A 23,616-nucleotide genomic window follows, 5' to 3' on the forward strand; every position below is an offset into this window, starting at 1 on the left:
AATAAGCAGTAAATGCTACTACAATATGACGGACAAGAATCCTATGGCCTGGAAGAGAGAAAAGAACACAGTTCAGGGAAGGGTCCATAGAGCGGCTGGTACCTTAATTGGAGCTTAAAGGAGAGGCTAACTGTGTGCATGTGTGGAGGAGAGGGGAGGAGAGGATCTATGGTAGACATAGGTATTTCTCATGGGCAGACCAGAGATACTTACTGTGACTTCACTGGCGTGGTAGCTTCTATGTGCTCATTTCAAGCCACGTTAGAGCCTCCCTAAATGTTTATCTTTTTGTCGGAGAAGCAAGAAACAAATGGAGGCACAGGACTGTTGGGCCACACAGCAAGTAGCATTTGCTGTTCAAGGCAAGAACGATGGCCTCTGCATGTCCATCCCTTGGTCATGATTTCATCTGAGTGCTGACTGAGGTGGATTCTGAGGAGCCAGTCTTACTGAATCCCTCTCATCAATACCACACTTTACGTGTAGCCAGCACTTCCAGATACAGCCTCTTGCTTAATCTCCTACCATCCCATGTAGTCTTCTCAGTTTACAGTAAAGAAAATGGAGGCTGACTGGAGTGAAAGGGTGTGTTTAAACTCAGAACTGTCTAGTGATAAAAACCAAAGCTTCAGTTTAGTTTAGTGCTTTTCCCCTAATGCAAGATTAAGCTGTAATACCATCCTAGAAAAATACTCTTCTCAAAAAATGTTGCCTATCTCCTCCTTTTTGCATTAACATAAACAAATGAACCCGTCCAATCCTGTGCACATCTCTCTTGTTTTGAGGTCACTGTGTACTTCAGCATTTTGGGGTGTCAGATAATAACACAAGTAAAATATAAAACGTGGTAGTTAAGGATTTTCAAAAGGAGTGACCAGAATTCACTCCATACATATATTAATGGTCCTTAGTCAATTCCCCTTTACTTCCACCAAATTTCCATAGAAATCTGTGAAACAGAAAAGATTAAGAGTTATTGACAGAGAACTGCAACACAACCTGAGTGGGTTTTTCTGGACACTAAAGTCTCCTCTGAGCTTCCGGGTCTCTAGGGGAAAATCAACAAGTATTTATTGAAAGCTACAAAAAAAAATATGATACTCAGTGATTAGTGGAGATTTCCATGTAATCTGCAAGGATTTTTATAAGCAAACCATTGTAGATAATGATGAAACAAGAACTTTCTATTAGAAAACAACTCTCTCATTGCCAAAATATAAATATACACACACACAGACATATATATATCCTAAGACAATTGGAAGCCAAAATGGAATTGGCCTCTTATATAGTCAACACTGTGCAACAACAAGGCAAGAGGTGGTCAGAAGACAGGGCATATTCTAGTAAGTGGGCTTAATATTTTTAGAGAATTTTACAAAAATACATAAGGTTGTATTCATTTATTTTCTGTTGCTATCATTGAATACCTGAGACTAGGTCGCTTATAAATAAAAGAAATTTATTTCTTACAATTCTGGAGGCTGGGAAGTCCAAAAGCATGGTGCTGGCCTCTGGTAGGGCCTTCGTGCTATGTAGAAGGCATCACATGGAGAGTGGCCAAGACTATCTGTGTCAGCTCAGGCCTCTCTTCTTCTTCTTATAAAGCCACCAGTCACATCATGGGGGCCCCACTCTGATGACTTTATCTAACCCTAACAACCTCCCAAAGGCCCTATTCCTTTCTTTTTTTTTTTTTTTGAGATGGAGTCTGGCTCTATCACCCAGGCTGCAGTGCAGTGGTGCAATCTCAGCTCACTGCAAGCTCCACCTCCCGGGTTCACACCATTCTCCTGCCTCAGCCTCCCAAGTAACTGGGACTATAGGCACCAGCCACCACGCCTGACTAATTTTTTGTATTTTTAGTAGAGATGGGGTTTCACCATGTTAGCCAGGTTGGTCTCAATCTCCCGACCTCGTGATCCGCCCACCTTGGCCTCCCAAAGTGCTGGAATTACAGGCGTGAGCCACCAAGCCTGGCCCAAAGGCCCTACTTCTAGTCAACATAAGAATTTGGGGGTTATGTTTCCAACACATGAAATTTAGGGAGCACATTCAAACCATAGCACTGTCTAAGAAATCTAAAATACTCATTTAAAGATGGAAAAGCTGAAGCTAGGAGAAGAGACTTGACCCAAATATATTTGGGTAACTGTAGCTTTAGTATCTTTACCAACATCCTGGAGGAACTCATCAAGTATTGACAAAAAAGGTTCTACATGATCCATTGTTTTGAAAAAGAGATAGAGTCTCACGGTGTTGCCCAGGGTGAAGTGCAGTGGCTATTCACAGGCATGATCCTAGCACACTGCAGCCTCCAACTCCTAGGTTCAAGTGATCCTCTGGCCTCAGGCTCCCAAGTAGCTGGGACTACAGGCACACACCATGTACCCAACCATGATCCATTTTTATGAATAAAAAACTTGTGGGTTTCACATTAACATTCAAATATTTCACTTGCTAGAAAGATGACAAAGAGTTTAATTTCTTAGCTGTATGAAGGTTTCTGCCCACCTGACCTGATTTACTGTGTTAATCAATCCACTATGTCTTTCTTTACAGATAATGTAATGGTGAGTGCCTGCCTCCTTCCCAGGTATTAATATATTTTTCTAAATTCTGAATTAACAAGATCCTAACACATAAAGGGATTTATCAGAGAATTCGGTTTTTGGTTTTTTAAGGTTTGCAGGGTTTTTGTTGTTGTTGTTGTTGTTGTTGAATCCAGGGGTTCTCTTTTTCTCAACTTATTTAACCCTGGATAAATAGAAGTTTAAAAAAAAATCCTGCATACAGCTACTGTCACAAAGCCGGCTGAATCCAAAAACCTTCCCCACAGCCTATATCCCTCCTCTGAGTGGTTGAGTCTAAATTTCTAGAGTTAAAAGATTTCTTTCTCTGGGTCCTTTGAAATAACCGTAATTAACACTTATGTAGAGGCTTATGATACAATGGTATCATCTAAAACAGGAGTCAGCAAACTATGTCCTGCAAGAGATTCGCAGTTGCAACAGAGACCATATGCCCCACAAAGCCAAAAATATTTACTGGTTGGCCCCTTACATAAAGTTTGCCATGCCCTGACATTCACTATCACATCGATCCTCGTAAGCACCTACCTAGAAGCCGATTCTTGTTTTGATAGCCACATGGACTTCAATATGAACAAGTATTCGAGATGACTTCTCAAACACTACCTGCGAAGAATACCAACTTAGGGGTGTAGGGGGGAAAGGGGCAGGGGACGGTAGAGAGGAGGATTAGAAATTTGACCCCAATAAAGAAAATTAGTCATATGGAGAGAAAACAGAGAAAAAACTCAATGCTCTCCTACTGAACAGGATGCCCAAAGGCCAGGACTGTTGTTCCACACGCCTCTCCCCTTGCCCACGTTCCCCCTAAATTTCCTTATGCTTATACAGCGGTGTGTTGAAGCCAGCTTGTGTGCTCATGAGAGGCAACTGTGTGCATCCTGTTCAGGCTCCACGTTCAGTGACATCACATTGGTAGTTTGACATCAGCCATGATAAAAGTATTTACACCACAAAAATCAGCAAAAGCTACAAATCAGGGCTTTCCCCCGCCCCCTGCCCCCAGGGCTGACTGTTAAACATCTCCTATCACACCACAACAGATACGTACATACATACATACATACATACATAATTTCACATAAAAGGCACTATATCATACATGGCATTTTCCCCTTCAGCTGCTGAATGTTGGCTGCAGACAGCTCACAGCTGAGTCCCTGTCTAGGAATTGCCCTAAGCTGAAGGGAACTCCCACACCCCAGGTCTGCTTCCCTCCGTGGGGCAACCTCCTTGCAACTACTCCTCAAGGCCAAGATAAAAAGTGAAAAGGCCAGACCCATCTCAATGCCGAAAAACTTCAGCTCCAAAGCTACCCCTGGGTTCAGCTGGGACTTCTGTTGCAATTGCATCAGAGAGAGAGGGAGAGAGAGAGGGAGGGAGAGAGGGAGGGAGAGAGAGAGAAAGACAGAGAGAGACAAGAGAGGAGGGAGGAGAGGGGGAGAGGGGAGAGGGGAGAGGAGAGAGACAGAGACAGAGACAGAGACAGAGAGAGACAGAGAGAGGAGAGACCCATTTGTCCACAACCAACTTCTCTCTTCATCTCCTATCTTGACTTACCTATTTCAGTTCATTTTTGATTTGCTTAAGGTTCTTTCTGGAGTATTTTTCTCAGATGGGATGCCTGGATGATATACTTTTTTCCTTTCGGTGACTTTATTTTAATGGGTTTTCAGACTTACAGAAAGGGGCTCTTCAGATGGGGCTGTGTCACTGGTCAACCATCTTCACTGTGGAGTCCTAGTCACTACGATTTTGTTTTGCAGACCACGAAGATTCATTCAAATTGTCTCCTCTTCCTTTCCTTCATAATAGGTTACATGGTCTGAAAGTACATCCCTCCTCCTCTAGTACATTGTATTCAAAGAGGTTGCTGCTGTTTCTCCATTGTCATTAATCTTTTCATCATCTTCTTATTCCTCTTAGCATAGTCGGGGCATAACATGTTATCTTCTATGCCTGGGGATGGGAAAATGCAGGCAGGTAACAAGAAGAGAGAAATCATCCTCCTGTGAGTGGTAGGCACCCAGGCCTGATCTGCAAGAAACTGCAGGCATACCCAGCCCTTTGTGTCTGCTGAGAGACGTCTGCCATGGACCACACACCACCTGACATCAGAGGTTTGCATCCAAAAGCCCTCAACAGAAACAGGAATGGAACATGAATTCACAGCCTTTGGCTGAACAGCTCTTGCAGCAATTCTTGCCCATGATGCCAACATGGCTCCCTGCACTGAAGTTATCACTTCAACTGTATTAGTCTCTTCTGTTCTTTCATTCATCTCATAACTTTTCTGAAGCCTCTTGCTCTCTCGGTCACTGCCTTGTGTTTCCTCGAACATCGCTGTAATCTGGTCTCTTGTGACATTTCAGGCGTATCTTGCTGTTGTTCAGGGTAAGCATGCCTACAGAGCCTCAGATAAACTTCTACTTTCTTGCCATTAGCACTCAAACCAAGTTGTTGACACCAGTCCCGCTAAGTGTCCCGATACACCTTATTAATGGGAGGCAAAGTGGTCGGCAAGGGAAGGGTTGGTATTTTGCATCCAGCTTTTTGTGGAGCTGTAAATTGTTAATGTGTTTGAAGTGATGACCTTGATTGTATTTCTTAGGCTTCTCCAGTTTGACATCAGAAGTTGAAGAAACACTTGGTTCCATGTGTTCCATATTTGAGTCATCTTTAACTGGCACCAATGTCAAAATCACACTTCCCTCATCAGCTACTTCTCCCCCAAAGAAATTCTTCTTGCTGCTATCCAAATTTGAGTCTGACGTTTTCAGCAACACCCCTGTCTTGTCCACTCGGTGATACGATTTTTAAAAATTAGGCCGGGCGCGATGGCTCATGCCTGTAAACACAGCCCTTTGGGAGGCCCAGGCAGGTGGATTGCTTGAGTCCAGGAGTTCAAGATCAGCCTGGGAAACATGGCAAGACCCCTGCCTCTACCAAAAAAATATAAAAATTAGACAGGCATTGTGGCGCGTGCCTGTAATACCACCTACTCGGAAGGGTGTAACTTTTTTTTTCCCCTGGCCAGCGAAAGGTATTTTAGCTGGCTCAAGTATTTTATAGACCTCATTCCCCTCTCTCCAGCTTCCCATTATTATTATTATTTTTTTTTTTTTTTTGAGACGGAGTCTCGCTCTGTCGCCCAGGCTGGAGTGCAGTGGCGCAATCTCGGCTCACTGCAAGCTCCGCCTCCCGGGTTCACGCCATTCTCCTGCCTCAGCCTTTCCGAGTAGCTGGGACTACAGGCGCCCGCCACCACGCCCAGCTAATTTTTTGTATTTTTTTTAGTAGAGACGGGGTTTCACCGTGGTCTCGATCTCCTGACCTCGTGATCCGCCCGCCTCAGCCTCCCAAAGTGCTGGGATTACAAGTGTGAGCCACCGCTCCTGGCCCAGCTTCCCATTATTATAGGTGAGAAGTGTGACACTGTCTCTTTTCTGTTTCTTGGTAATTAATGTTTTTCTCTTTGTATTAAAGGGTGCAAAAGTTTCTCTTTTTACCTGCTGTTCAAGAATTTAATTTGGATGGGTTTAGGTATGTGAATTTCAGGAACCCCATGAGTTCTTTTTAAACCTCAGACCCAAGTCTTTTTCACTCAAAGAAATCACCTTCTATCATTTGTTTCATGGTTCTCTCTTTCGTGTGTTCATTTTTCTCTTTCTCTTGCAACTCCTATTAGGTCTCCTGGGTCTAGCCTCCTAGTCTCCTCTTTTGCCCTCATGATGTCCACCTCTGTGTTTTTGTTCTATATTTGGGATATTCTTGCACTTGGCCTTCTCAGCCTGCTTTAATGTATCCAATGAGTATTTTAGTCAAAGCTCCAGGAAGTCTGTGTTTCTTTGTTTTTGTTTGTTTGTTTGGGATACTGTGGTTGAATGTCCTTCTTGCGCTTCTGCCCTGGCTGTCTACTCCAGCAGTGATTTCCATGAAGGGCTGTTGGGCAGATGCTTCCTCTCCCTCTCGCCGCCCACTGAGGCCCTGTAGGTGCGGAGTTGTTTTTTTATATCTGTTCTTTGAAGTTCAAGGCCAGCTTCTGGGGGTTCTTTCAGTGATCACAGTCCTGTGAGTGGTGGGAGGGATGGCCCCTGTGGGCCATCAGTGTAGCTGGATATAAGGGGTCAGTCCCAATTAAGGCATGGGAAGGAAGGAGGCCTCTCAGTCCCACCACGTCCCCACATTCAGCTTCTCTTCAGCAACCTGAGATTAGGAAAGCCCATCCATGAATGCCAAGGTAGCCTTTTCCATGGGTCCATGAGTCTAAAGGAACCAAGAGCAGGGCCTGCCACAGTTGCAGCTTCATCCCCAAGCTTTCCACCCACTGATTTATAGGGGAGAAATCCCCTCCCCGGCTCTCTTCACGGGGCCAAGATTTGAGTAGAGGGCAGACAGGGCACCATCTAATGAAAATCTCTATCTCGCCCCAGCCTTTTCATAGAAATCCAGGACACCCTTGATCTACTGTCCCTGGGAAATGCCTCCTTAACTTCTGAGATGATTTAACTCTTTGTTCTCCACATCTGATTTCTTTGGATGAATCCTTCAAAGTTATGTGCATTAATGACAGATCCTTGAATAATTAGATTCACTTTAAAATTGTGTTCATTGGGAAAACAACTGGGTGAAAAGGGCAGATTACAAAGCACGTGTGTGTGTGTGTGTGTGTGTGTGTGTATCTCCCACATACACGGATATATCACATATACTCAGAAAAATGTTGGCATGGACGAACACCAAATTGTTACCTGAAGATGATGAGGTTATAAATACTTTTATTGTCCGCCTTTTTCTTATCTAAATTGTGTAATATTTCTTGTTTATGAAAGATACAAGAGCCTGTTCAATTGTTAATTCAGCAAAATGCATTACAAAATGTCATTTGACTCTTACAGGTATTTTCAGAGGGTGTGAGGAGGGAGATGGCAAACGACCATCTGCCTCTCCGTCTCAGTGTCTGTCAATGAGAGCCCACTTTGAGAGCCCCACGCTCTCAGAAGGCTCACCAGGCTGTTAGTAACCAGTAGAGAAAAGGAGGAGCACAGACAGAAGCTTCCTGCCTAGAGTCACCCAGGATGGCCCCCGCCCAAGGATGGACCCCAGCCTGGAATTGGCTCCAGAAGCAAAGGTTAGACCCCTCTGATTTCCCAGGGGTCCCCAGCTGTCTAGTGCTGGCTCAAAGAGGCTGGACGGTCTCTCAGAGCAGAACCATTTCCAGGTGCCCGCTGAGTCTCCAGCACCAGGCACCAGCACTTAGCAGCCACTCGGGAAACTGGCTGAATGAATGATCTCACAGCCTCTCGGTTCACTTGATAAAATCAGACATATTAGTAGCTGTCATTGCTTACTCTTGGGCCATCTTTGGATTTGCAATTCCATCTAGGTGATGGGGCAAAATTTGAGTTGTATAGGAAGATTTCAGCTCAACAAAAGGATTCACACTTTTTGATTTGTTTAGGAAGATTTCAGCTCCTGCTGGTTCACCCAAGAGGCTTCCTTTCAAAGAGCTGAATTCCCTATCAGTGGACATGACCTAGAAGGGGCTAGCTATCTCCTGTCAGAGGCGATATGGAGGGGTTCCGTGCTGGCTATGAAGAGAGACCAGATGTGCTCTAAGCATCCCTCTAATTCAAACTCTGTGACAAATGCAATTCCTGGTTCAGAAATCTTATGCAAATTTGCCTCTTCCTTCCAAAAATATTCTTTAACCCTGATGTCATTCCTGTGCCTGTTAAAACTCTCCTTTGAGGCAGCCAATTATGATTCAAGGGAAAGGTTGAGTGTGTCCTTGTAGCAACCATGAGAGCAGCTGGCCTCCTCCACCCAAGAAAGCCTCCTTGGAGCACCCTGGACTGGCCTGGGATCAGTTAAGGAGAGTTTTACAGAACTGTGTCCCTGGTCTGTTCCACAGGTATTTGAAAGAACAAATCCCAAGGAAGACATATTGGAGGACAGGTGATATTTAAAGTATTAACCAGAGATACAGAAGCACTAGCCATTCAGAAATGTTGTGACACCAGGGACATGACACAGAGCAGGATCTGCAGGTCGTCTGCATCTGCTTATTGGATTGTGGGGAGGTTCCAGGGTGGGGGCCGGGCAGCCAGTGCAGCAGGGCTGTGCTTGAGAAGCTAAGAGCAGCAGCCAGTTACCAACTGGTTCAGAAGGCTTTGAACAGTTGAAGAACCAGAGTGGCCATACCAGCTAGAAATCAGCCCGGCTCTCCAACCACTTCTGAGCAGGCTGACCTTCTGGCAGAGGCTGCAGCCCCATTCCTGCAAGCCACATTTTATGGAGTTCTTTTATTAGTCTCTCATGTAACCCATAGCTGCATCATAAAATTAAACACCCCATTCTGTACATCAAGTCCACTGACTTCTTGAGCCCTGATTAGCACTGGGCTTTTCCCTCTGGGAGTTCCATGAAAGTAACATTATAACGGACAGAAATGAGTCTTTGCTGGGAGCAGCCAAATCCGCAGACTGACTGAGCTTCTGCGGGCGTCACCATGTGGCACGGCATGTCCTCCTTTATCGGAAGCGCCTTTGCCAGCTTCCTATCCATCACTCTCTGCCTCTTTCATTCCTACCCCTCGCCATCCTTCTGTGGTAATCCCTCCCCCCTCCCAAGCTCCTTCCAACTCCTAAGATGACTTAATGCCACGAGTGGTTAAATGCCTGCCTGGAGTCACTGTCAGGGTAGCCCCAACTCACCCCTGAGAATATATTTAGCCTGTGGGTGATCGCCCAGTTGGAGAGGTTATCTTTAGCCTGGCAGACATTGGGAGTCAATCTGCGCCACGATGTGAACAGCAGAGGGAGGAGGGAAAGGAAAGGAAACGAATACTCCAGAGTCTACAGCAGCAGCACTCAAGTGTACTCAGGTGGTGGAGAACTAAAAGTCGAAGTGTGCTTCCTGAAACATGAGGCTCTTCCGGGAACACCCTGGAATAATGGTCTGTTTCATTCCATCCCATGAACTAAGAACAATTTTAATAGCAGAAAATATGGCTGCATTATGAGCAGGCAGTATAAAACCACAAGCACACATGTTCTTTTTTTTTAAAAAAGCCACAAACTCAGCATGATTGGTGGTTTTCAAGCTTTCCCATTCATATCTGTTTACTACTTCTTCATTAGTTTTGTTGCCTGCAGGTGCTAAAGGTTTAAAATGGAAGAAAACGCATGGAAAAAATTTACATGGAAAAATTACATTACCTGAGTTAGGGAAAAGACCACTACATTCGATTTTCAAGGTGGAACGCCTCAGTCCACCTCAGGAATACCAAGGGCTGAGCTTGAAAAGCTCCAGGACCTGTTTCCAAACTATTCAAGAAAGACCGTGCCCTTTTCCTTAGGGCACAGAAGTAACTTTCCTTAACATCATCCCTCCTTTCCACTCACTAAATCTTCCCTGTTATTGTTTATATCCACGGCCTCTTGGTTGACCTTCCTTATAGAACAATCGATTAGAATCTTTTTTCAAAACAACTGAATACTTGCTAGTTATGATTAGAGGGAACCTAGGTCCCAGTGTGAACTAAGGCCAGGGAGCCTCCGGGGGTGGGGAGGGACTTGCTCTGTAGGAAAGGAGACCCGCCAGGCCCTACCCTGAGTCAAACAGTCCTGCTCGTTGGAGGGGAAGAGCAGTTCTTTCTGAGCGTCCCTCGGCCATGCATATCCAGGTTCTGTGAAGAGCAGCAGGACCAAAAAGGAAATTGGGAAAGACCACCTTGTTGAAGTCGTTCGGGAAGTCAGAGCACAGATGGTAGAGCTTTGGGACTGAAAGCTCACACAGAGGGAAGAGGGTTGAATAATCTTCTCCCCCACCACCCCCAGATTCCCCAGAGCTTTCACTCCAGGGTGCCAGAGGGTGCCCAGCAGCAGCAGGCCCCTGGGAACTCCCAGGATAACCCAGAGGCAGTCCAGACAGCTGGGAGTCCTTTGCTATGGGCAGGCTCTGGGTACAATGCCGCTCAGAAGGTCATCCCTACTCAGGTGGTGAGGCCTGGGGAAACTCAAGTGACTTTGCCATGTACTTCAGTAAGTGAGTCATCTCTTAGCCTTTTCTTCCCTAGACTGAATGATGCTCGTTCCATCAACTGGTTTGTTAAGTGCACCCTTTATTTTGCCATTATATGAGTGCATTTTGGTCCTCTGTTCAACTAGAAGTTACCTTATTTGTCTCTACCAGTGTATAGCAGAGTAACCAATAAGTTGGACATTTATAAATACTTTAACAAGAATTCACCCAACAAATAATTTCCTGATCTCTATCGGTTATGCTTCTTACAATCCATCCTGACAATGTACTGGCACTTGCTACAATGGCCTAACATTTCCTATACCATTTGTGACTAACCATGCATCCTTACATCATTTTTCCACCACCCTTGAGTCAGACTAGCCTTTTTCCAGGTAATATTTGAGATATCCAAATTTTATTACTCCACACTTTTAATTACTGAATGTCATTGAGAATGTGCAAGAGTGGTCTTCTAGTTCTGAAGTTCAATGGGCCTTATATCCCTTTTCCAGAGCGCCAACAACTATAACAATGTCATCAACACCTGCAAATGTATTCAGTTCACAATGGCCTCATTAAGTCATCATAAGAAAATATAGAAATATTGCATATGCATGCATGTAGCCTCTCTGGGAAAAGAAGTTTTAATGATGGCTGTACCTGCGGAAGGAGATGAGTTGGGAAGTTGATGGTTGGAGGCAGAATGTTCATTGTATACGTTTTTGAATCATTGTAATTTTAGATCATGTGCATGTATTACTTTTTCAATTAAACTTTTTAAAAACTAGCTCTAAACAAACAAACAAAAAATAACAAAGAGCAAGACAGAGCCCTGATCCCCTGGGCAGTGGCCCTGACGGCTGCCTAGAGTTGATATTATACCCTATGGTGTCAAATGTCTCCTGTGTCATTGGCCCTATGGAATGCCTCACTGAATTCAAGATGGACTATGCAGTGACCTGCCTGGTTGCTGGCCCTCACAGCCCTCTCCCCGATAACTAGGGCAACATGACTTCCGCTTGTTGACTCAGTGCTAGGTCCCAGCCCCAGCACTAATCCTGTTCCCAGGCTGGAGAGATTTTACGGGCTAGCAGCTTGGGTTACTCTGTCTCAACCCGCCTGGTTGCTGGCAGTGTCCTGCTCTTTGTGCTATCTTGGCAGAGAGTGGTCCAGACCTTGTCTGGTGGAGACACACATCTCCATTTTTAGCTTGCTTGATTATGAAATTTATCAAGGGGTAAAGAGGAGACAAGAGATACCTATTTGATCACAGCTTTCCCACTCTCCTCCATTTATTCACCAAATGCAGTTACTGAGAACCTTCTATGAGTAGGATACTAAACCAGCCTGGGCAGAAGCAAGTAAGAAGCAAACGAGTATACCGGTGCCCTCCAGGAGCTCATAGTCTAGTAACAAAGACTAATGAGCTGGCTGCGGTGGCTTATGCCTATAATTCCAGCACTTTGGGAGGTCAACTTGGGAGAATCACTTGAGGCCAGGAGTTCAAGACCAGACTGTGCAAAACAGTGAGATCTATCGCTACAAAAATAAATTTATTTTTAAATTAAACTTATTTATTTATTTATTTATTTATTTTTAGACAGGGTCTTGCTCTGTCACTCAGGCTGGAGTGTGATTAGAGTTCACTGCAGCCTTGACCTCCCAGGCTCAGGCAATCCTTGCACCTTAACCTCCTAGTAGCTGGGACCACAGAAGAGTGCGACCATGCCTGGCTAATTTTTTTTTTTTTTAATTTTTTGTAGAGACGGGGGTCTCCTTATGTTGCCCAGACTGGTCTCAAACTACCGGGCTCAAGCAATTCTCCTGCCTTGGCCTCCTGAAGTGCTGGTATTAAAGATGGAAGCCACCGTGTCTGGCCAAAAAATTTTTTTAAATTAACCAGAGGCCAGGCGCAGTGGCTCACGCCTGTAATCCCAACACTTTGGGAGGCCGAGGCAGGCAGATCACCTGAGGCCAGGAGTTCGAGACCAGCCTGGCCAACCATGGTGAAACCTCCTCTCTACTACAAATACAAAAATTAGCTGGGCATGGTGGCACACGCCTGTAATCCCAGCTACTCTGGAGGCTGAGACAGGAAAATCACTTGAACCCAGGAGGTGGAGCTTGCAGTAAGCTGAGATTGCGCCATTGTACTCCAGACTGGGCTACAGAGCGAGACTCTGTCTCAAAAAAATAAAATAAAATTAGCCAGGCATGGTGGCACACACTTGTAGTCCTAGTTACTGGGGAGGCTGAGGCAGGAGGATTGCTGAGACTACAGTCAGCCATTATCACGCCACTGCACTCCAGCCCGGGTGACATTGTGAGACCTTGTCTCTAAAAAATAAGTTAAATAAATAAAAAATAAAGACTGATGGAGTCCAACTCAAGAACTTTAATGCAAACAGGCAGGTATGAGGGAGGAGAGAAAGAAGGATTGCTTTCAATCACCGGCAGCAAGATACGGAGCAGTCCAGGAAAGCTTTCAGAAGGGGATGACATTGCTATTAAGACTTGTGAGCTGAAGGGAATTCAGTAGCTGCAGATAGAGCCTTTCAGATCGAGGAGGTGGCCCGCGAAGGGGATCCCACTGTCACAAAACATAAAGGCTCTGCACTTCCGTTCCCCCACTCCTCGGAGAAGGAGGGTAAAACATAAAGCCTCTGCACTTCTGTTCCCCACTCCTTGGAGAAGGAGGGTGAGAAGATCTGGGCCCTCAGAACCCAGGACCACATAAGGAGTTTTTTCTGTTTAAGACAGCCTTCTTCTCCCCTATTTGTCTGGTAAATACTTCATCTTCAAGCCCCAGCCTAAGGACGCCCCCTCTGGGAAGCCTACCATGACTTTTCCAGGCAGGGCTAGTTGTCCTGTCTGCTGCACTCCTACTACCCTCTGTTCTAGAGAGTTAGGGAAATTTAGAAGTTAGGCAAACAGGCTCTGCCACCATTCTGCCTGAGTTCAAATCCTGGCTCAGCCACTGCCTTGCTGAGTCATCTGAAGCAAGGCACTCCCCTCTCTGGGCCTCAGTTTTACCATCTGTTAAACGGCGTTAACGATGGCACTGTCCTCCTGAGGTCACCGTGAGGATGAAACAAGGCAATGTCCCTAAAGCAAGCTCCTGCCGTAGTGTCTGCTCTTGTTACTCATAACCCTGGGCTGCTCTTACTGGACGGCGCTTGTGACCATAAGAACCCTGAGGGCCAGGGCTATTCATCTCTGAATCTCTCTCTGCAGTGTTTAGAGGTGTTGTCCACAGGGCAGGTGTTCAATTTCTGTCTTCTGAAGGACTGAACAAAACATGGCTATGAAAAGGGACACAATGAATCAAGCCTTAATGCAAAGACACAGTAAATGCAGGTGAAATGACGGGAAAGGAGAAAGGAATGTAGGAAAGTAAATGGGGGAGAGGAGAGGGTACCACGCCTTCAGAGGAGAAAAATTCCTATTAAATTCCTGTTCCGCCTGTAATCTCAGCACTTTGGGAGGCCGAGGCGGGTGGATCACCTGAGGTCAGGAGTTCAAGACCAGCCTGACCAACATGGTTGAAACCCCATCTCTACTAAAAATACAAAAATTAGCCAGGCGTGGTGGTGGGCGCCTGTAATCCCAGCTATCCGGGAGGCTGACGCTGGAGAATCGCTTGAACCCCGGAGGCGGAGGTTGCAGTGAACCAAGATCTCACCACTGCACTCCAACCCGGGCAACAGAGCGAGACTCTGTCTCAAAAAATAAAAAATTCTCGTTCATCTCTTAACGTGGGGACTGCCCATTTATATTTGGACGGTGTTTTTCTCTGGCTTTCCCACTTCCCGGGGCCTTGGAGCTCCCTCCCCCGCAGGGCGGCTTCTCTCCTACTCCTCCCTCCTCCCTCCTGCTCCCCAGGGAAGGGACGCAGCCGCAGCCCTGACCTCGCCTCCCACGCGGGCCAGCAGCCGGCCAGCCCGCGGGCGGGGCAGGAAGGGGGAGCCGCGGCTCCGGGCACCCGAGATCCTTAACTGCAGCTTCCAAAGCCCTGGCTGATCCTAATCAGTGTGGGAAAGGAGCGCCGGGCCCAGCCCGCCGGCCAGAGACGCCGCCTCTTTTCATAAACTTTATCGCCGCGGTGCACAGCCGCTGATAAAGCACCATAAATAAACGAGCGGGCGGGAGTGCGCGGCCGTCCGGAGGCTGCCGGAGCGCACGCCCTGCCTCGGCCCTGCAGCTCCCGGGGGAAATGAATCACACGCCTGGCTGCAAAGAGCAGCATGTTCTCCTCTCCAGACCAAGGCCGTAAATAATCCTGCGTTCTTTCCCTACGTGGAGACCCTCACCTTTTGTTTTATGCATTCCGTAAAAAGCCCAGGAGTTTCCTTCCGGCTGCCTGGCCTCCCCTCCTTGCCCCGGGAGTTAGGAGTGCTATGTTCTGAGTTAGGCGTTTCCCTCGGGTGGAGCTCTTGGGCCTGGGTTGGGCCTGGGCGTGTGGCTCCGTGATCATAAGTCCCCTCTGGCTCTTGCACAACAGACCGAGGCTGGAGCAGGGCAGGGAGGCCGCAGTGGGGCTGGGTTAGGAGGGGGGTGGTTTGACATCTCTAGTGGTAAGTGACGGTGAGCCCGGTTCCCGCCGTGGTGGCCACGGACATGTGTGGTGGATAGCCTGCTGCAGCTGAGTCATCGAGGAACCCTGGGCACAGCTTATTCAGAGGTCAAGGGAGAGTGCATACCCTGATCACAAAGAAAGAGGACTTTGCCCCACTTGATGGCGTGTTCAGCAGGCCGCATGATCCGTGTCCCTTAGCTGTTGAAGTTTTGACTTGCGGGGGGGGCCCGAAGTTAATCTATGGTACAATTTTGGGGAGTAGAGTTTGAGGATGATTCCATGAATATGAAACAATCTAGAAAGTCAGGGGTGTGTGGAACAGCCCAAAGCAGGCCAGCTCCGCCACAAGGTCCAGTCTCTAACCCAACCCTGCTGCCACCCAGCGCTGTGGCCTCGGGCAGCCACTGCCCTTCTCTGAGCCTCAGTTTCCCCATCCTTCTAAAGATCTTTAAAGAGATCTTCCGGCTCTTCTGCTCAGTTAGTGAGAAATAACATCCTTGCTATAAATTCTTCCATTTCCGAGGTGTCCCAGCATGGGCCCCTCTGAAGAAACACTGTAATGTCCACTTAGAAGAAACCGGGGCACGGGCCATTTCCGTAACTGACACCTCGTTAGCGAGATTAGCACCGGAAATTACCTCCTGGGGAGGTTACAGAGGTTCAGGAGCCCTCCAGCCAGAATAAAGTCAGCTTGTGAGGTAAAAAGATTTAAAATAAAATCCAGTACTTGATTACAGCATTAGGTCAGTGTTTCTTTGCGCCCCAAGGATAAGCTCCATGGCGGATGGGGTTCTGCTTCCTGTGAGAAGGATTGGCTGGCTCGAAACATCTCATCTCCAAAAGTCAAATGTTTCCTTTAGTGGGAAGCAGGGCTGGGAAGGAAGGAGCTTCTGTGCAGCTCTAGAGAGAGAGGAACTAGGAGTCCTGATAGATTATTTATGGTTCAGCACTCCTAGAGAGTGTGGATTTTGGGAGCTGACTCCTCCAGCCATGGACAACAAGAGCAGATCACTCATGAAATAGAAATGAACAAAGGTGGCCAGGCTCAGTGGCTCACGCCTGTAATCCCAGCACTTTGGGAGGCCGAGGCGGGAGGATCACGAAGTCAGGAGTTCTAGACCAGCCTGGCTAACATGGTGAAACCGTGTCTCTACTAAAAATACAAAAATTAGCTGGGAGTGATGGCGGGCGCCTATAATCCCAGCTACTCGGGAAGCTGAGGCAGGAGAATTGCTTGAACCGGTGAGACGGAGGTCACAATGAGCCGAGACAGTGCCACTGCACTACAGCCTGGGTGACAGAGTGAGACTCCATCTAGAAAAAAATAAAAATAAAAAATAAAAGACATGAACAAAGGCCTGGTTCTTCTGTACCCATTTCTGACACCACATGTCCCAGGAAACACGTGGCCCCAGACGGCCTTCATTTCCTGCTCTCCGGACACAAGGCCACTCAGTCTTGTTTCCTTTATTTGCATAATGTCAAGAAAAATGAGTCACACCAGATTGTCATGTGTTAAGTAATATTGGCAAAAGGTTTCCAACTGAGTTTAGGTTGATTTCTTAGCAAGGAACAATCACTCATACAATTGCTGATTTATTACGATGTGAATGTGATCATTGCTCTGAGTCTCAGTTTTCCATCCGTGAATCCTTGTGACTTTTAATTTTTCATGTAGGATTGTCATGAGAAGTAAGATATTTAAATTTCCAGCACAGAAATAGGTAAAGGAAACATCTAAGTGTGACTCCTCCAAAATCGTTCTTGCTTCCAATTTTGTCTGCTGTTATGGAGGTCAGTAACCAAGGGAAAAAAGGAGAAAACACATAAAAAAAAAAAAAAAGATAAGCCCGAATGTAAAAATAATTGGACTAACCTGCCAATTATTTTACAAAGAATAGAAGCCCTAGTGTAGTGGTTCTGAAACTTTTAGAGTCACAGAACTTTGTAGAATCTGACAAAAATCACATCCCCCACGCTCCCATACACACACAAATATATACTTTTCTTTGCAGGTCATTTCAGGCGTTCACAGACCCCTGAAGCCCCACCTAAGGACCCTGTTAAGAATCTCTGCTCTGGAGAATAATAAAATGTTGAGCCTCTGTTTCCTAATCTGTGAAGAGGATATAGCACTCACTCCCAACCAGCTTCGTGGAAGAGAAGGAAGAGGCTACATAGACCTGTGCTATTAAAACATTGGTTCTCTGCCTGGCAGACACGTAATATTGATGCAGTTCTATTATCATCATCTGCCACAGTCGTTCCCTATTCTGCTTCAAGGGATGTAAATTTCTTTACAAGACAGAAGTAGCCCTGTCTGTGAAATTCCCAAAGCAAACCCTTCTGGTAAGCCAGCACTGTAAGTTTTCATACTTGACTGTTAGAAATGTAATGAGTCCCCACGGAGACCAAAGGGAAGGCTGGAGGTAGCTCTGCAGGCTCTCAAAGGGTAATAATTGCTGGGGCAGGAATGCACCAAATGATACCCTTGTGGTTTTAAAAGTCAATGTAACTTTCCAAAGAGTCCTCCTTTCTCCCAGAGTAGGTTGCAGTATTTGGGAAATAAACCCACTGAAACAAAACATTGAGTTTGGGGAAAAAGCTCCTGATAGATCAGTTAAAAACTAAAAGCTTTTAATGTATCAGCAACATATTAAATAGAATCATCCATTTGGTGCAAGGAACCTAACTGCAATTTCTCCAAATATCACCAGTAAAATAAAGGGATTGGATTAGACTTTGTTGTCCTTTAATCTTCCTGGGTTTGCAAATCCTTTCAGAATTAGATATAAGATACAGTTTCTGGCCCCAGAAAATACACATTTACTGCACATGTAACTCTCACATAATTTTACTTGCAATTTAGGGACTTTACAAAATCCTGGCATTCCGTTGTGGACCACCAGGTTCATGAAAGCTAAACTACCCACTCTCTGAGGCCTCTTCTGCCTTAATAGGCTTCAGAGGCTTCAATTCCATCACCATTTTGCAGAGTCTCTGCAAGGAGAGGAAGGAGCAAAGTGTTCTTCCTGCAACTGCTGTGAAAATAACCATGCTTTAAACACTCAACTTAGGTTATGTTTAGAAAGCGTGGTCCAAATAAGCAGCTCTTCAGGACAATGGCATAAAACTACAACTTGAGGTTTTTTTTCCTGGAAGACAGGGACTGAGAAGGATAGAAGGCCCGGATAGTGCAAGATAAAGAATGGGGTCTGGTCAGAACACGCAGATGGCACAGTCCTTGAAGAAGTCAGTGTTAAGGGTCTCAAGAAAGCGTGGGCGAGCAGCAATCTTGCCTCTGTGGGAAGTGGTAGGGGAAGCTACGCAGCTTCTCAAAACACAGAGGGGTTCTTTTGACGGTACCTGTAGCAGGCCTCGCTGTTGGTCATAAATATTGACTGCCCCTCCCTGAAAGAGGATGACATTTCTCTCCCTCATTGACATACCACTTGGCCATGCTATTTGCCCTGGCCAGTGAAATGCGCAGAAATGATATCTCTCACTTCCAGGCAGAAGGTCTAAGAGCCAGCTCAAGGTTTACCGTGTGCTCTTCTCCCCATGCATGAGGCTGGCAGGGTTCTAGGCCTACTGCACCCTCAGTGAGGGGAACGTGGGGCAGCGCTGCAGCCAGCCTCTCAGGCATCAGGTGACTGCAAGAAAATATTTTTGATATTGTAAGCCTGTGAGATTTTGGAGTTGCTTTTTACTGCCGCAGAGCCAGGCCTAACTTCCTGATATACCATCCTCCTTTGGGAAGGAAGAGAGATGGATTGCAGCACCAGCCAGTGTCTGAAGGAACTATGTGCACCCTCCTCTTTCCATCCTCCCGACTCCTGACACTGTTAACAGCACCCTCCTGTCATGGTTAGTACTAAGTGTCAATTTGATTGGGTTGAAGGATGCAAAGTATTGTTCCTGGATGTGTCTGTGAGGGTGTTCCAAAGGAGATTAACATTTGAGTCAGTGGACTGGGGGAGGCAGACCCATCCTCAAAGTGGGCGGGCACCATCTCATCAGCTGCCAGCATGGCTAGAATAAAGCAGGCACAAGAAGGTGGGAGAAGCTGACTTGCTGAGTCTTCTGGCCTTCATCTTTCTCTTGTGCTGGGTGCTCCCTGCCCTTGAACATCAGACTCCAAGTTCTTCGGCTTTTGGACACTTGAACTTACACCAGTGGCTCTCTCTCTCTCTGGCCTTCAGCCACAGACTGAAGGCTACACTGTCGGCTTCCTGACTTCTGAGGTTTTGGGACTCAGACTGGCTCTCTTGCTTCTCAGCTGGCAGAGGGCCTATCGTGGGACTTCACCTTGCGACTATGTGAGTCAATTCTCCGTCATCTACACATCCATCCTATTAGTCCTGACCCTTTAGAGAACCCTAATACACCTCCTCATCCACAATGACCCAAGGAACTGTAGAGCTCAGCTAAGAGCCAGTAGCCCATCAGTCATGCCCCCTGTAGCAGGTTGAATGATGCCCCCCGAAAAGAGATGTCCACATCTTAACCCCTCAAATCACGAATGTGACTTAATTTGGAAAAGGAACCTTGCAGATATCATTACGTTTCTCCATATGAAATCATCTTGGATTACCAGGATGTGCCCTGGATCCAAGGACAAGTGTCTTTCTAGAGATGAAGAGAAGACAGAGGAGATGGAAGCGATGCAGCTACAAACCAAAGAACCCCTAGGACCACCAGGAGCTTACAGACTCAAGGGAGGCATCTTCCCTAGAGCCTTTAAAGACAGCCTGCAGGCCGGGCACCATGGCTCACGCCTGTAATCCCAACACTGTGGGAGGCCCAGGCAGGTGGATCACCTGAGGTTGGGAGTTTGAGACCAGCCTAACCAACATGGAGAAACCCTGTCTCTACTAAAATACAAAAATTAGCCGGGTGTGGTGGCGGAAGCCTGTAATCCCAGCTGCTTGGGAGGCTGAGGCAGGAGAATCACTTGAACCCGGGAGGCTGAGGTTCCAGTGAACCGAGATCGTGCCATTGCACTGCAGCCTGGGCAACAAGGGTGAAACTCTGTCTTAAAAAAAAAAAACAAAAAAAAAGAGAGAGAAAGAGAGCCTGCAGCCTTGCTAACACCTTGATTTTAGACTTCTGGTCTCCAGACCTGTGAGAGAATAAATTCTGCTGTTTTAAGCCACCCAATTTGTGGTAATTTGTTACAGTGACCATATAAAACTAATAATTTCACTTTCGCAAAATAAGTTATCTTCATTTGTTCCTCTCTTTGATATACTTCTTAAAGGCAAGAGCTACAAACCAGTATACTAATGGACTGGGGAAAAAGCCTGCCTTTCTGTCTATCCAGTCCCCAGGGCAGGGCCGCAATTACAGTGAAAGGGAGGGAGAATGCCAGCTCACAAAACCTGACTGCTCCACTTCCTCTCCAGGGGAGACAGCAGCAGCGAGAGAGGCTGAATCCATGATTATGGACTGTGCAGAAAGTGAGTCTCAAAATAAACAGCTCCTGGAGTCAAAGCTCAGGGGACGACGTATAGAATTTTAGAGTCTTCGGGACAGAGAGAGAGCAGGTAGTTCAACTTCTTCAGGGAGAGTTTTTAGAGGTACAAGAGAGCAAGGAATTTTGTGTATTTGCATATGTTTTTGTTTTATTGAGGACTCTGAGGCCTAGAGAGCAGAGAAATGTGTCCAGGGTCACAAACTAGGGGCTGATACCAACGTCACCACCCAGTGCAGGAGGGCTCTTCTTCCACCTCTGTGGTGCTGTCACCAGAATGGGGGCTTATTACGTAACAGGTCTCACTCCCTTAGGTCCTTCATAAGCCCTCAGCTCTCCTGGTCTGGGTACCCCACTCCATGTCATTTTAAACATCTTAAAATGCATGCTTATCTCATATCAAATGTAATTTTTTCTCTTTAAAAATCTTATGGTTCTTTTGTAATTTTTGCTTCTGAAAGAAATTGCCTATAAACAACTTGCTTGATTTTATATTTTCTACAGTTTTCAGTAATCATCATGCAAACCCAGGAGAATCTAGCCATAGATTGTTTTCAAAAGCAGTGAAATTTATATGAATGCTGCATTTCATAATTAATAAGATTGGCATTATGCTTTCTGTTTTACAGATTTAATTAACATTTTTATTAATTTCAGGTTTGCCTTTTAGTGTTTTGATTGGGAAGTATTTGGGGAAGCCTTCACATGAAGTATGGTCAACAGGTGTTAGCAGGTAAGGTAGACAGAACTGGGTGGCAGTGCCTGAAATGTCCAGCAAACATCTCGGCTTGTGGGCCTGAGTGTAGGTGAGGGAAATGGCAAGAGACTGGATTTTAAGCACCGAGCCAGGCACTACCATATCCATAATCTCCTCTGAGACTTGGAAACCAAGCTGGGGCCAGGTTACAAATGACTTCACATGCCATTCTCCCCACTGCCTGCCACTTGTACCTTGGGCAGCCACTGGGGACATTCCTGGTTCTGGATTCCTGCCTCTGAGCAGCTCTCTTAACATGGGTAGGAGGCCTGTGCTTCCCCACACCCGTTTCCATCTGTTTGCATGGACCAGAGCCACTTGAGATAGGGCCTTCCTAGGAATAGAAGATAAGACCAGCATCATTCCAGGGCCACAGTGGATGGGCTTTCCCCGCCCAGGAAATGACTGCTGCATTGATCTCTGTGCCACTCAGGCCAGGGCACCCTTGGAGGGAGGATTCCAGTCTGCATTGCATCAAATACCTAGGAGAGGGAAAAGCCATTTAAGCTAAGCATATGTTTATTTGACTGAAACAAATAACTCTCACAGGCCACAAATGAGACAGGCAGACAGATGTTTCAAGCGGCACTTCATCAGCTGATTGGGCCATCATGCAATATCACTGCACAGAATAATTCTGGAAAGATTCTAGGAAGGGAAACTGGCTGTCTTAAAATCTCTCCCTTTGGGATGAATTCCACAGCAACTGCTTTAGATGGTAGTAGGGACTGATTATCCCCATTTTAAACCTTAGAACAGAAGGACTACTCCCCCAGTGATACCCAACTAGGAATGGAAGAAGCCAAGAAGACCACAACCCAGGTCTTTAGACTCTGAGATCTCTTTTCGTTGAGCTTGGCAGAACTACCACTCCAAAGACACACAGCCTCTCAAAGAATGCGGGGAGCATGTCAAAAAGACATAGAAACTGGCTTGAAAGGGCACCTGCTGGTCAAACCTGGGACAATTTATTTATCAAAATAAATAAGAATGATAATAGTTGTAACGTTAGAGTAAAATAGAAATCTGTAAGTCCACACTGATACAAGCAAATACAAAGAAAGAAGAGAAAGCTTTCTTTATAGTAACATGACAACTGGGAAAAGTAGACATAATGGAATCAGAATCACCATTTAGCAACCATCATAGTGACATTCAGCCAAGAAACATCAGTAGCTGTTAGAACTAGTGGGTGAATGTTTAATAAGAAATGGGAAAATTTCATACCTTCAGAGTACCTCCAGCCAAATTCTTATTAACGATGAAGGGAAAAAGAGTAATTTTACAATGAATAGTCCTGACAAATACCACCTCAATTGAATAATCAAAGTGAACATTGGCTGGGTGCGGTGGCTCATACCTGCAATTTCAGCACTTTAGGAGGCCAAGACTTGTGGGGCACTTGAGCCCAAGAGTTTGAGACCAGGCTGAGTGATATGGCAAAGCCCCATCTCCACAGAAATACAAAAAGTTACCCAGGTGCGGTGGCATGTACCTGCAGCCCCAGCTACTTGGGAGGCTGAGGTGGGAGGATCACCTGAGCCTGGGAGGTCGAGGCTGTAGGGAGCCGAGATCACGCCACTGCACTGTAGCCTAGGTGACAGAGTGAGACCCAGTCTCAAAAAAAAAAAAAAAAAGCAAAACCAAAGAAAACCCACAGTGAACATCACCAATAATGGGTCAAGTAGAAATCATGCACCACCTGATCAGATGTCAATATCTTGTCAAAAATGCACCTCTCGATCTCATCAGGAGAAAACATTTGACAAACCCAAGCTGAGAGACATTCTACAAAATAATTGGCACATCCAATCAACAGTTATGAAAGTTAAGGAAAGATCGAGGAACTCTTCTGACTGAAGGAAGCTAAAGAGACATGACAATTACATGCAATAGGTGTTCCAGGATTTGGGTCCTTTTGCTAGAAGAAATATTATTTGAATAATTGTCAAAACTTAAATGGCATCTAAGGATTAGGTGGTAGAATGTTTTGATGTGAATTTCTTTATTTTGATGATTGCACTATAATTATGTAGGAGAATGTCCTTGTTTGCAGGAGTTACACACTCAAGTGTTTAGGTTCAGGTTAAAAAGTTCTTTGCCTATTTCTGCAGTTCTCCTGTAAGCATGTAATTATTTCAAAATAAACAACTTAAAGAAAATTCCCAGACGCGAGTGAAAGCGGGGGATA

General features: G+C 45.9%; 1 pseudogene; it reads right to left on the reverse strand.

Annotated features, from left to right (window-relative positions):
• Positions 1–4,452: 4,452 nt before the first annotated feature.
• Positions 4,453–8,867, reverse strand: LOC134732856 (developmental pluripotency-associated protein 2-like; annotated as a pseudogene).
• Between the last annotated feature and the right edge of the window lie 14,749 nt (positions 8,868–23,616).

The sequence above is a fragment of the Symphalangus syndactylus genome, chromosome 17 (assembly GCF_028878055.3).
Source record: "Symphalangus syndactylus isolate Jambi chromosome 17, NHGRI_mSymSyn1-v2.1_pri, whole genome shotgun sequence".
Classification (NCBI taxonomy): Eukaryota; Metazoa; Chordata; class Mammalia; order Primates; family Hylobatidae; genus Symphalangus; species Symphalangus syndactylus.